The following is a 14,197-nucleotide window of genomic DNA, read 5'->3' as shown; positions in this document are numbered from 1 at the left end:
TTTTTAATTTAATAATTATAAAGTAATTTTAAAAAATATTTTTTTAGATATTTTTGAAAGTATCTTAACTTTTAAAAGTTACAAACATAAATGCATAAACGGTTTGACTTATCAAAAACAAAAAAAATTATATTTTTTTAAAAAATTTTACCAAATCAAACCTTAATCTTCTCACCTCTCAATGTATATATATAGAGGTAAATATCAAATCGGTACCTAAAAGATTTTGGCGCTGACAAAATGGTACCTAACTTTTGTTATTGACAAAATAATTCCTAAAAAATTTTAAAATTTGACAAGCGTGTCTCCGAGTTCGCCGGAGCAAATCTTCGGCAAGCACAATGCTGACATGGCCACCGTATTTTGCTGACCTGGTAAATCACCCCCCAAACCCTAATCCCTCCCTCCCATCGCAACCCCTCTTTCCTCTCCCTCCCCATCGCAACCCCCAACGCACACTCTCCCCTTTTCTTTCCCTCTCATCGCAGTTCCCTTCCCTTTCCTTCCCTCTCATATCATCTCATCTCATCTTATTTCTGGAACAAAGAAGAACAAAAATTTAATACCTAAAAATCTCATCCCTTTAAACAATCACAAACTAAAAAATTTCATCCCTTCAATGCAATCACAAACCAAAACGAGAATCTGAGAAAAAGAAGAAGAAGAAGGAATAATGAATCTAATACTAGAAAAGCTGCAATTCCTAAACATCCCAGAAATCTTGAGAAAATCAATCTCAATTCCAAAGAAATCACCGAAGACGTTCTACCTCATAACCCTAACCCTAATTTTTCTCTCTCATTCGCAATCTTTGCACACTCACTCTTCACACACCCACTCCTTGCTCAGTTTAAGAACCCTTATTAAGACTCTTCCCAAACTAACTATGAATGGACTCTTCTCCTCACAATCCAATTATGCTATTTTCTCTTCCTCTTCGCCTTCTATCTTCTCTCCATCAACGCCGTCGTCTTCACCGTCGCTTCCCTCTACCCCAACAAAGATGTTTCCTTTTCCTCCACTGTCTTTGTAATCCCCAAAGTCTTCAAGCATTTGTTTATCACTTATTTTTGGGTCACACTTTTGATATTCATCTATAACTTTGTTTTCGTAATTTTCTTGGTTTTGCTTATTATAACAATTGATATCCTTCCCTTCCTCTGCTGTTTTTTGCTATTATTGTGGGTGTGTTGGTCGTTGTGAATTTGGTGGGATTGTGAATTTGTTCATCTACTATGTTGGCGCAGAGTGTATGTTCCCCTCAAGAGCAGCATTCAAATGGATAATCTAGATATATAATCAAAGGGAAAGAAATTTAGGGGTTTGTAACTGAATTTTTTTCTTCTTTTTTTAATGTAAGTGATGGAATAGTATAATATATTTGAAAAGAAACACAAATGACATTGGTATATTGTAATTTGAATTGTGATATTGTGTTCTGTTGTGCGTGTTTCTATCTGTGTCTTTGCGTTGGGTAGGGGAGGGCTGCGATGGGGAGGGAGATGGAGGGGAAATCTGCGTTGGGGAGGGAGGGATACCGTGGCCATATGAGCATTGTGCTTGTCGGAGATTTGCTCCGGCGAGCTTGAGGACACGCTTGTCAAATTTTAAAATCTTTTGGAGACTATTTTGTCAATAACAAAAGTTAGGTACTATTTTTTTAGCATCAAAATTTTTCGGGTACCAATTTAGTATTTACCTATATATATATATAGAAGATGAACTATATATATGATAAAGATATAAGGTTAAGACCTACATTTTAAATAATAATAAAAAATAATTATAAAAAAAATTATATTCTCTTTATACAATTTTAATATGTATAATAGACTATTTCTGTATATAATTATATATATTCTTACAAATTATGAAAGGGAAAGGACCTACGGTCTCTGCTTCAACGCACACGCACTCACATCACAACCAAAATGACACAACAATCACAATAAATAAAAAGGAAAGAGAGACGCAAATGCTGCACGCATGCAGGTTTAGAGACTGCGCCGCCGTATAAGAATAATTTGCCTGTATATTATTAAAAGAAAAAACACTTTATGGAAGAAAAAATGAAAAAAAAAACCTATTAAAACATGACTCAAGTCGCAAAATTCCTGAGTGATGCAAGATCTATGTAAGCATATATGGTATTTGTATGATATTTAAATACACATGGCATTATTTGACAAATTAACGTACCCAATGGTATTTGATATATATTATTCTCATGCTTGTCACTAATCGCTTTACGTACGCTATCCAAATTGTATTATACATCTGCCGCCAACCTAGCTCGCTAGCTAGTAGTCCATTCCAACAAGAAAACGATATATGAATAAATGCTTCTCTTCTTATCTACACGTACAGGTTAAGGACCATAGTCCATATAATAGCCTAATCGCCGTTAGTTCTTGATGAATCAACCCAAGTGTACTAGCCATATAACATTTATATTAGAAGAATGGTAAAATATTAGCAAAATTTATTGTTTTTTGCCCGTACTTAGTAAATATTGTTTAAAAATATGAGTTAAAAGTATATATGTTATTGAATTTTTAGACTAAAAAAATTAAAATAATGACCAAAAATACTAGTAAAAAAAATAAATTGTGTTGGTTCTTGAGGTTTTCTCTATTGATTGATGGAGGTTTTTAGCGTTGTGGTTGAACTAATCCAATTGGTATTTACGTATGTGTGTGTACTAATAAAACTTGTATGTAGCACCTGGTGAGGATCGTTGCCATAATAATAAAGATAGATATATATGCAGGTCTCGATTATCCTCGTATAGTGTACTAGGCTTGAATTGGAGAAGACATTATTTATATTTGTTCGGTACACCACGGGTTTATTTTCAATTCACAATTAAACCTGCTTCCAACCCAACCAAAATAGAATAGCCTAAGGCCCTAAGGGTATTTCCCTTTACTCTGTTGCAACTACGGCAACTGAGTTTGATTATAATAAGAGTCTCGAGAGAATATCTCTTTTCATTTCCAGAAGACTAGACCTATAAAACTGAAACTTCTAATTAAAAGACCAAGTATCTTCAGACTTGTTTTGAATTGTTCGTTGAATCCAAACTTCTTGTAACATGAAAACTAAATAAATAAAAATTGGTTTGAGTAATTTTTATATAAAAATAATAATTGAGATGCAGACACATTATATGAAATCATTTAACTTTTTACTATTATTTTCACATATTTTTTATTGTGGTCAGGGGGATGAAGTGTATTCAGTACCACTGCTTTTCCTCCTTTTTAAGTTGTAATAGGCTTCTTCTTGTGGGTTTATGGGGCATTTTGAATTTTATTGTTAGTCGTCACCCCAAAACAAAAAATGGTGGTTCCTATGTTCTCTGCCAAGGCTAACATTTCCTTTTACAACTGTGTCTACAAGTGGTCAAGTGCAGACCCGTTTTGGGTCATAACCGCCGGTGAAATATTTCCAAATTGAATCAACAAAATGAGTGCCTACAAAGGTAAGGCCCAATTATAATGTTTGGCCCATGTAGCTACTCCCTCTATGGATATGTTATTATATGGTTAAAATATATTTTTTGTTGTTAAAATTTTCGAAAAATTTTAAACATATCCATAATATTTAATTTGTTTTAAATTTTGTTAACATTTTTTATAAGTTTTAATTTTATATCTACTGTTAGAATCAGAATTGATACTTGAAAAAATAATTTTTCACTACTGTTTTATTAGCTTAAATGTGAAATATATATATACAGATACACATACAAATGCCAACTCATCTCAACAAACCATTAACAAAATTTAACAAAAAAGATTTTTCTCTAAATAAGGCTAACCAATTAACTACAATAAATAAATAACAATCATAACCAAGGTTGCGAGAACCGGACCGGTCAATGAACCGGTGAGGTTACTGGTTCAATGGTTTAATGGTTCGACCGGGGTTCAACCGGGTTTCAACCGGTTTAATTAAATATTAAATAAAATTATTAAAAAACCTAAAAATAATTTTAAATATATTAATTTAATAAAAAACCGTTAAAAAACCGTTAAAAAACCGGCCGGTTCGACCGGTTTACCGGTTAACCGGCCAGTTCGACCGGTTTTTTACCGGTTTTTTGTTGGCCGGTTTTTGAGCTTACCCAGACCGGTTAACTGACCGGTTCCCGGTTTTTCCGGTTGAACCGGCCGGTCCGGTCCGGTTTTCAGAACCATGATCATAACAAACAAAGCAAAATAACAGCTAATACTCCCTCTTAAGTTAGAGAAAAGATGTGAATGATTCCCAATTTGCTTATCAAGTTCTTAAACAAGGTAGGCTGCACATCCTTTGTTAAAATGTCGGCAAACTGATGTCTTGACTTCACATGCACCAACTTCACGGTACCGTCTTGTACACGTTTTCGAGCAAAGCGGCAATCCATTTCAATATGCTTGGTACACTATGGAAGGTGGAATTCTCAACAATGTGGATTGTAGCTTTGCTGTCACATAAGATGAAAAACGGATCAACTTGTATCTCAAAATCCTGAAGCAGCCTCATAATCCACAACTTCAACAGTGGCATTGGTGAGTGCTCGATATTCTGCTTTAGTCGCGGACCTCGAAAATGGTGTCTTATTTTTTCGACTTCCATGAGATTGAGAATTGCCAAAGAAGACGCAATAGCCGGTAGTGGATCGTCTGGTTTCGGCACGGCTCCCCCAATCAGCATCCCCATATGCCTTGACCGATAAAAGGAAAGAAATCGAAAAAAGAAAGCCCTACCCAGGTGCAGCCTTCAAATATCTCAAAACATGATAGATAGCATCCAAATAGGTAGTGCGAGAAAAGACATGTATTGGCTTAGCTTATTCACAGCAAAGTAAATATCGAGTCTTGAAATAGTGAAGTAAAGCAACCTGCCAATCAACCTCCTATATTGTCTTGCATCCTCGAGCAAATCTCTATCAGTGGCAATAAGTTTTATGTTTAGATCCAAAGGTATAGATGCAGGTTTAAAATCCGAAAAACCAGCGTTTTCAAGCAAAGAAAGGACATAATTTCGTTGAGACAAATAAATGCTTTCCTTAGATTTTGCTATCTTCAATCCAAGAAAATACTTCAAGAGGCCAAGCACCTTGAGTTTGAAAAGACCTTGCAAAGTTTGCTGAGTTTGGGTGAGTACATCATCAATTTTACTAGCAACAATGATATCGTCGACATATACAAGCACCATGACAAATGAATCACCTGTTCTTCTATGAAATAGAGAATAATCTGATTTTGACTGAGTGAAACTAGCACCAAGCAAAACAATGGAGAACTTAGTAAACCATTGCCTCGAAGCCTGTTTTAAGCCATAGATTGACCTGTTTAGTTTGCATGCAAGCTTCTCCCCTTGCTCCCCCTTGCTGGGATATCCTCGAGGTAATTGCATATACACTTCTTTATTAAGATCACCATTCAAGAAGGCATTATTAATGTCCGACTGCAATAATTTTCAATTCTTCACAGCAGTAACAGCAAGGAGTAATCAAACAGTAGTGAGTTTGGCAACGGGTGAAAAAGTATCTTTATAGTCTACACCAGCTTGTTGAGTGTTTTCTCTAGCAACCAAACGAGATTTACATCTGTCAACTGACTCATCTTGCTTGCGCTTCACCTTTATACCCATCGACAATTAATGCAATGTTTTTCGATCAGAAGCGGAACCACCTCCCATGTACGGTTATTCTCCATAGCTTGTAATTTCTTGGCCATACCATGTTCCATTGAGAATATTTGGCAGCTTGGTGATAAAATTGGGGTTCATAGAAATCAAAAACTTGTATACAATAATCCTTGTATGTTAGATTTAATCTTTCATAAGAACAAAAATATAACATTGCAAAGAATTCACCACATTATTGCAATGGTAGTCTGCAAGATAAGTAGGTACCCTATGGAGTCTCTGGCTTCTTCTCAACGGCTGTGGGGTCTCAACTAGTGGCTGTGTCACAATAAGAACGAGTGTAACAAGAGTAATGAGTTAAGGTGTGTTAAGAGAAACTTCAAGTGGCTTACGAAGGATATGATCATCAAAAGGATCAGGTAAGGAAGAATCAGTGTTACCAAACTTGAAGGAAAAATTCAATTCGCGAAAAATTACATCTCTTAAAATTCTTTATTTTTGAGATCATATTTGTACCCTTTGTAACCTCTCGGGTAACCAAGGAAAACTACTAGAATGGCTCTTGGTGAGAACTTGTTTCTAGAAGAAGGCAAAGTTGAAGCATAGACAAGGCATCCGAACACCTTCAAGTCTTTATATGCGGGTGCCTTGTTGTAAAGTAATTGGTAAGGGAACTTCCAGCCAAGAATAGAAGAGCGGGATCTATTGAACAAAAAAGCACACATTCACTCCAAAAAAAATTGGAATACTTGATAATACAAGCTCTTTGCCATATTCAAAAGGAGTTTATGCTTCTGTTCCACCACCGAGTTTTGTTGTGGTCGCTCAACACAATTGAATTGGTGGAGAGAACCTCTTGATTTTAGAAAATCAGTAAGAGACAACTCAAATGCATTATCGGACCGAATCTTCTTAATCACACAGCCAAACTCACTGAGAGCCATTGCAAAAAATTCTTCAATGATGGTAGTAGCATCAGATTTAGCTTTCAACAAATAAATTTAGATATATCGGCTATAATCATCTACCAAAGTGAAAAAATACCACTCCCCCAAATGTGTAGCAATGTGGTAAGGACCCCAAGTGTCATAATGTATCAATGAAAAGCATTTGGACTCATGATTATTGTTGAAAACAAATAGCAATTATTTTTGCTTAGACAAAGGGCATATGTCACACAATAAATTTTCATTAGAATTTGAAAAATTACAATTCAAAGGCAAATGCTGCAAAACAAGAAAAGAAAAGTGGCCTAATCTATGATGCCACAATTTTGCCAAGAATCAAAAATGGCTAACGTATTGTCACAATTGGCATTATTACATGATAGTTTATTAACATTGACACCTTTAGTCACAGAAACTAGTGTGTTTGTGTGTGTAAACATACAATCCATATTTCAATTACCTTTCCTAATAATCTTGGAATTTAGGTGGTTCTGAATCACAAAATCAACATCAGAAAGAAGAACATAAAAATGCTACTTTAGCAATAAGGAACTCATTGAAATCAGATTAAGTTTGAACGAAGGCACATACAATACTTCAGTAAGGGTGAGAGTTTGGGATAAGAAAACAAATCCAGAAGCAACTACAGGCATGCAAGTATGATTAGGGAGAACCAAAAACTTATTTTACAAACCAAATTGAAGGTTTGAATTTGGCCAAAGTATAGGTCACATAGCAAGTAGCGCTGAAATCTAAGATCCAAGATTTAACTCTAAATGCGGAAATTAAAGCGACAGAGAAGAGTTTACCTTTCCCTGCACTTGAAGCTTCAACAGTGATAATAATGGACATTTTGGATGGAACTTGTGTAGAGAAGAGTGACAATAATTGTTGATATTGTTGAACAGTGTGCTGAAGAGGAATGTCCTGACTTGTGTTCACATGGTTGACCCGAATTATGGCTGGACTTTGCTTTTTGTAATTAAGTGGATAACCATGCAACTTATAGTATTTGCCCTTGGTGTGGCCGAGTAAATTGCAGTGAGTACAGATCAGCTTATCTTTCTTCCCTTGCTGGATCTTGTAGTTGCACTGTGTGTTCTTCACGACAAAAGTCAGTTGCATCTTATTACTTGTTGGAGGAGCAAGAGTTTGTCCTCGTTGCTGCTCTTCTTGAAAGATTAACAAGAAAACTTCAGAGATGCTAGGCAAAGACTTCATTAACAGAATTTGACTCTGAACTTGATGGTACACATCATTCAATCCCATGAAGAATACGAGAACAAATTCCTCATCAGCATGAATTAAAAATTCACAAGCACCGCCACAATTACAGCATACTGAAGGTCGAAAATGGCATAATTCCTCCCACACACACTTTAGCTTAGTAAAAAATTGAGAGACGGAGAGAGAACCTTATGTTAGATTGATTAACTTTTTTCGAAGTTCATGTTCTTTTGCCAAAATCGGTGACTTAGATCTGTCCAAATCTCATGAGCAAAACCAGCAAAGATCAAGCTCGACGCGATATCCTTGAAAACAAAATTGAGAATGCAGGTGCTGACGATGTCGTTCAGACGATTCTAGTGGAGCTTGGATCCTCAGGTAGCGAAATCGTGCTGCCAACGAATCCAAGCTTGTTTTTTCCATGAAGCGCCATTTCCATCGATCTCTTTCATGAAGGATAATTATCACCGGTGAGCACTTGCATGACCAAGGCAAGGTTCGGTTGATCGGAGGAATAGAGCATAAAAGGATCGGCTTCATCAATCGCTGCCATTGCAGAAAAAAATTTGAGGTTGGAGAGAAGGGAGAAGAGAAGAAATAGAAGAAGAGGAAAGGAAGGTTCGAGAAAGAGAGAAGAGAATCAGAGAAGAACGTAGAGAAGTATGAGAAATTCTTCTGATACCATGTTAGAACCAGAATTGGTATTGAAAAAAATAATTTTTTGCAACTGCTTTATTAGCTTGGATATAAAATATATATACACATACCGACTCATCTCAACAAACCACTAACAAAAACTAATAGAAAAGATTCCTCTCTAAATAAGGCTAACTAACTGACTGCAGTAAATAAATAACTATCATAACAAGCAAAGCAAGATATCAGCTAATACCTACATTAATTTTTCATAATCAATCTATAATAACGTTTTTCCTTTTAATTTTATCCTTCTTTCATGTACTACTTTCTTCCCATATTTTTTCATCATCATACACTCTTTTTTTCCATCCTTCTAACATAGCTTAAATCCACCCCACTGATCCACCCCCACAACTTTGGTCGAGTGTTGCACCACCGCACCATCCTATTGCACTACCTTCACTTTCATTATTACTACTCGACCATTCTACCTTTGCACCACCATATTTCACCACTTTACGATCTCCCTTAATACAGCATCCCATCATTATCGTCATCAACATTAATATTAACAAAATCACACCTTTTTAACCTACCACGATCCTTCATTGTCATCGTTATATCGTCACGCCACCTTCGCTTTCCCTCTTCCAAGTCTCACCTTTTCTTGATTTTAATTTCAATTTTTTATTGATTTCTCATCATATTTTGTTGTATGTTATTTTGTTCTCTGTTGTATGTTATTTTGTTGTTGTTAATAATAATTTTGTGTGAAGTTAAGGCTGAATTTATGATGGAGGAGTACAAGATTGTGAGTTATAGCAGTGAGAGAGAAAAGGGCAAAGGCTTGAGAGAGAGAGAGAGAGAGAGGTGGTTATAGGTGATATGGTGGGTGTATTCTGGGGTGAGGGAGAGGGGTGGGGTAGTGCAGTACTAGTGGTGTAGTGAGTGGTGGGTGGTGAAAAACTCGTGCTGAGGATGAGATGACAATAGTGACTGGTGGGTGCAGCAGAAAGAAATATGTATGTGTAATGATGTTGATGTTGGTGATAATATGATGATAGTTGTTGTAGAGAGAGGGGTAAATTTGGATAAAAAAATGTTGACTAAAAAAATTAACAGTAAGAGTAAAAGAAAGTTTAGGGAACAAATTCTATATACAACTAAACAAACTTTTTGAAAAATTATTATTTTAAAATTTTAAAAACTAGTTTTGCACTAAAAAAATTACGTATCCTCCGATTCCCTTCACCACTCTTCTCCTTTTTCTCTGCCTCTCTTCTTCTTCTTTTTTTTGCCTGGTCCTCTACATTTTTTCTCCTCCTCCTCTAGATCACCTTTAAAAATTCTTGTACGATGATTTTAGGTGTTTCTTTTATTATATTTTAGATTTTTTTTTGTTAAATTTTAAATATTTTTTTACAATAATTTTAGATTTTTTTTAATTTAATTTTAGTTGTTTCTTTTTTTTTGTTTTGGATATGTTTTTTTAATCAAGAAACATAAGAAAAAACTATACATAACAATCATTAACATCTAAAAATTTTAAAAGAATAACATCTAAATCATAAACAAAATAATATCTAAAACCGATGAAGTGATGGTGTTGTATTCTTTCGCGGCGTACTTAAAAACACGATAGAGAGGCTGACCACGTTAGATAAAGACACATAAAAGAAGAAAAATGCACGGTAAAAGAAAGCAAGGATGGGGTAGAAAAAATCGAATGTATGGTAGAGAGAAGTAAGAGTGCGGTAGAGAATACATACACAGTAAAAGGAGGCTTTTTTTGGGAGGGGAGGGGAGGGAAGAAAGATGTGGGAGAAGGAAGTAAAGTGGTTAGGATTTTATATGATTTTTGTTTTTTTTACTGTAGTAGTAAAATTAACTTTTTAAAGTGAAATACATACTATTTTTAGTGTTTTCTATATTTTTTTTACAATCTACCTAATAGTTGGCTGATATTCTATTTAATTATCTAGCACGATTGAATAAGAGTAAAATTAAAATTTATCGAAAATATTAAAAATAATATTAAAATAAATTAAGCGTTAAGAATATTTTTAAAATTTTTTAAAAATTTTAAAAATAAAAAATATACTTTATTTTTATTATATTATTTTGATGGACTCATTTCGTTATTATTTTTTTTAATTCTTTTTTCAACCTAATTTCGTTAATTAGAAATACAGACCGAATCCAATACATACATGGTACATGTCAAGCCTACAAATCTAGCTAATAAAAATTATATAAAAATAAACATAACCAAACAATATTATTGTATTTGATAAATTTTAATAATATATTAGAATTAAATAAATTTAATTTAATTTTAAAAATTAATTCATAAGATAAAAGATATTTTAAACTTGTAAAACATTTAAAAATTTAATAAAAACTTTCATTTGTTATCAAAATACGCAAGAAATTCTCATTAATCACGATACTAAAGATTAAAATATTTTACACAAAGCATTAAGAAATTTAGTGATAATAATGATATCGTTAAATATAGTATGAAAACCCACCGGCTCCTTCCCTCTTTCTCCATATGAAAACATAATTTTGAAAGGATTGTTGAAAACTTTTAATGTAAAAAAATTAATCATTTAAAGAATAAAAAAAAAATCTAAAAATGCAATTTCAAAACTTAATTCACACACTTCTCATTCAGGGTTAGTTATTTGAGAAAAACCGTTACATGTCACTTTCTTATCGATACTTTTTGTGCCAAACTTGTTCGCATATGACTAAATATCTAATCTGATCTATTCAAATGGAAGTGAAAGGGAAGTGGGAAGGGACGTGCCACTAGATTATTGGAACATATATGAGTCACTACTGCAAAGAATACCTTCAGTAGTGCCTGAAAGAGATTACTTGTTCAAAGTATATATAAAAAGAAAATCTCAAAGATATATATATTGAGGTGATCATTATTGATTATAACTTGCATATAATTGTCATGAAAGACACTTCTTATGTTTAGATTTTTCATATCATAAATGAAAGTACCATAATGACATTCCTTTTACCATGTGTTTCGGCACATGCATGCTTTCCAAACACATGCTTCCACGTGTTTCTGTGAATGTCAATTCTATCATACTTATAAGTTGATATTTAATTTTTGTTTAATTTATTTTTATAATAAATTTTAAATAATTAAAAATGATTTATTTTTATTATTTTAAAATTAAATATTAATTTTTAATTTTTTTAACAAGTTAGATACTAATATCTAACTTTTATATATTATAACGATCATCTAATACGAATAAGATCGATAATAATAATAAAAAGAAACTCAAAAAGTATATATATATACATCCTACTTGTTTCCAACGAGCTATGAGGTTAAAAACAAAATAATATAACGGAATTATCCGCTGTTGGGATATCATTATTTTTAATATTATTCCATCTAAAATATTAGAAATATATATATATTTATATATAGAGTCCCAAAAGGATCAAACCCTTGATATTTGAATTAACACGAAATATTTTCATCAAATTAAAAGTATTATTCATCACCAACGCAACAGTGATCATTAACTTAATCTTCTTCTTTTGATGATGAGATTACCCATAATGTGGCCTACTCATAATTTTACACTAAAGCTTTATCATAAAAGACTGATATTTGAACTCAAACCTTGACATTATTTACGGTATAGATATCACAATCTTATTCATTGATTTTATATATGGATTAAATTTATTTATATACCCATAATACAAATTAAAATTGAATTTGACTGAGATTGCAGTGTCTGTATGTACTTTAAGCTCTCCATTTTGGATTCTAAGTTTAGTTGTTGTGTATTGTTTACTCACAAATAATTGTGTTTAATTAATTCGTAACCCGCACGTATTTAATTCAACAGGTTTTCATTGTCATTGCATTTATAAAGTCCCAGCTGAGAGAGCTTCATTGGATGTATATAATTAAACCAAATGATGTGCAAAAAAAAAAAATCGATCATCAAGTTCTTAGGGTTAACCAATACGATTGAGGAGATAAAAAACCCTACTATTACAAGTATATGTAAAATCATGTGGTGAACGAACCATCTAAATATCTAGCTAACTAGAGAGTTACCAAACCTTGCATGGATCCGGAGAAGCATCAAGGTGAAAAAGAAAGCGACAATAAGATGGTTGTAATTTATCATAAAAAAAAAAATCATCAAGAATTATTATTTTTAATTATCAACATAATTTTTTAATTTAATAATCCAACCATGTATTTTAATGTATACTTTTAAATATTAATGATTAATTAATAATAAAAAATAATAAATGTTCGTACTCTTCTAACCTTCTTCTCATCAAAAAAATATATGCACAAACTATCATAACGAACAAAAAAAAAAACAATAATATGAAGTCATCACTTACCCTCTGAAGCTTTTAATAATTATAAGAAAGCACAGCATGCATGCTTTTCGATGGGTACACGTATGAATGTATATATTATATTGTTGCAATTGCAGGCTATTGGGGGTTGAGAAAGACAACACCTTCTTCACATTTGAGTGTTTGATCCTCTTCTTCTTCTTCTGCATGTGATGATAACATGCTGTGACTCTTTCCGACCAAGATTTTGGCTTTCAAAGACTCACTCTCCCAATCTGTTTTGTAAACCACAACAAGAATCGAAACCACACACGCCATTTGCGCTGCTAGAAGCCCATAACACAAACCCACCATTCCCATTCCCAATACGAACGCCAATACTATCGCCACCGGTGCTCCCACCATGTAAAACGAGCAGAAGTTTATGGCTGCTCCCACACCCGGTCTTGCACTTCCTCTCAATATTCCGCAACTCGTCGTTTGCGGACAGTTTGCCAGCTCACACACTCCGATTATCGGCAACACAACCATTGTTAGCTCCACAACCTCCCTATCATCTGTGAACGCTCTGCTCCATCTCTCTCTCCCTATTGTGGTCCAGAGCAACCCCAAGATCGAGCTTGCCAGTGATAGCCCTATGGCTACCACCGTCGACAAGCTCGCCCTTTCGGGTTGCCCTGCTCCGAGTTTGTTGCCAACCCTCGTGGACGCAGACGCGCTGAGCGCCGTCGGTAGAGTGTACAAAAGAGATGTCGTTTGTATCACTATGCCTGCGGTGGCGAGCGATGCGCGAGGGTTGTAAAGGTAGCCTGCCATGATTGTCATGAATTCGTACCACCACCATTCCAAGCACACAGCGAGACAACTCTGTATGGAGAACTTGAGTAGCATGGCCCATTCCTTGATGAAGTTAAGCGTGGCGTCTCCAACATGGTGTGCTCCCTTAATCAATGGCAGGGCTAGGGATAATTCTTGGGAGACAGAGGTGTAGTACATGTAGAGAAGGAGGAAGAAGAGAGTGTTGAAGTTGGCAAGGAAGGATGATATGGCGATTCCGGCGACGCCAAGGTGAAGCTTGAAGGTCAAAAGAATGATGATGGGAACGTGGAGGAGAATAGCAAGTAAGGTGCACCACATTAATGGCCATGTTGTCCCTTTGCTGCGGAGGTAAATGCGAAGAGGGTGGAGGAGGCTGTTGGCAAGGAGGTCAGGGATGGCGAAGCGGCAATATATGCTTGCGACACGTGTTATGTTGGGGTTCTGGTGAAGGCAGAGCATGAAGGGTTCGAGGTTGAGCCACAAGAGAGAGATGGGGAGAGAGAAGAGCAAGAGCATAAGGATTGTTCTTTGTAAAGTGATAGACAGTAATGAGAAGTTTC

The 14,197-nt window shown here is 34.6% G+C and overlaps 2 pseudogenes; one reads left to right on the top strand and one right to left on the bottom strand.

The window, feature by feature from the left end:
* The first annotated feature begins 673 nt into the window (after positions 1-673).
* On the top strand, positions 674-1,589 carry LOC127740568 (uncharacterized; annotated as a pseudogene).
* An 11,367-nt stretch (positions 1,590-12,956) lies between these two features.
* LOC107463790 (protein DETOXIFICATION 55-like) overlaps positions 12,957-14,197 on the bottom strand; it is a 1,545-nt pseudogene continuing 304 nt past the window's right edge.

The sequence above is a fragment of the Arachis duranensis genome, chromosome 1 (assembly GCF_000817695.3).
Source record: "Arachis duranensis cultivar V14167 chromosome 1, aradu.V14167.gnm2.J7QH, whole genome shotgun sequence".
NCBI classification, from domain to species: Eukaryota; Viridiplantae; Streptophyta; class Magnoliopsida; order Fabales; family Fabaceae; genus Arachis; species Arachis duranensis.
This window is presented reverse-complemented; position numbering and strand designations above follow the sequence as displayed.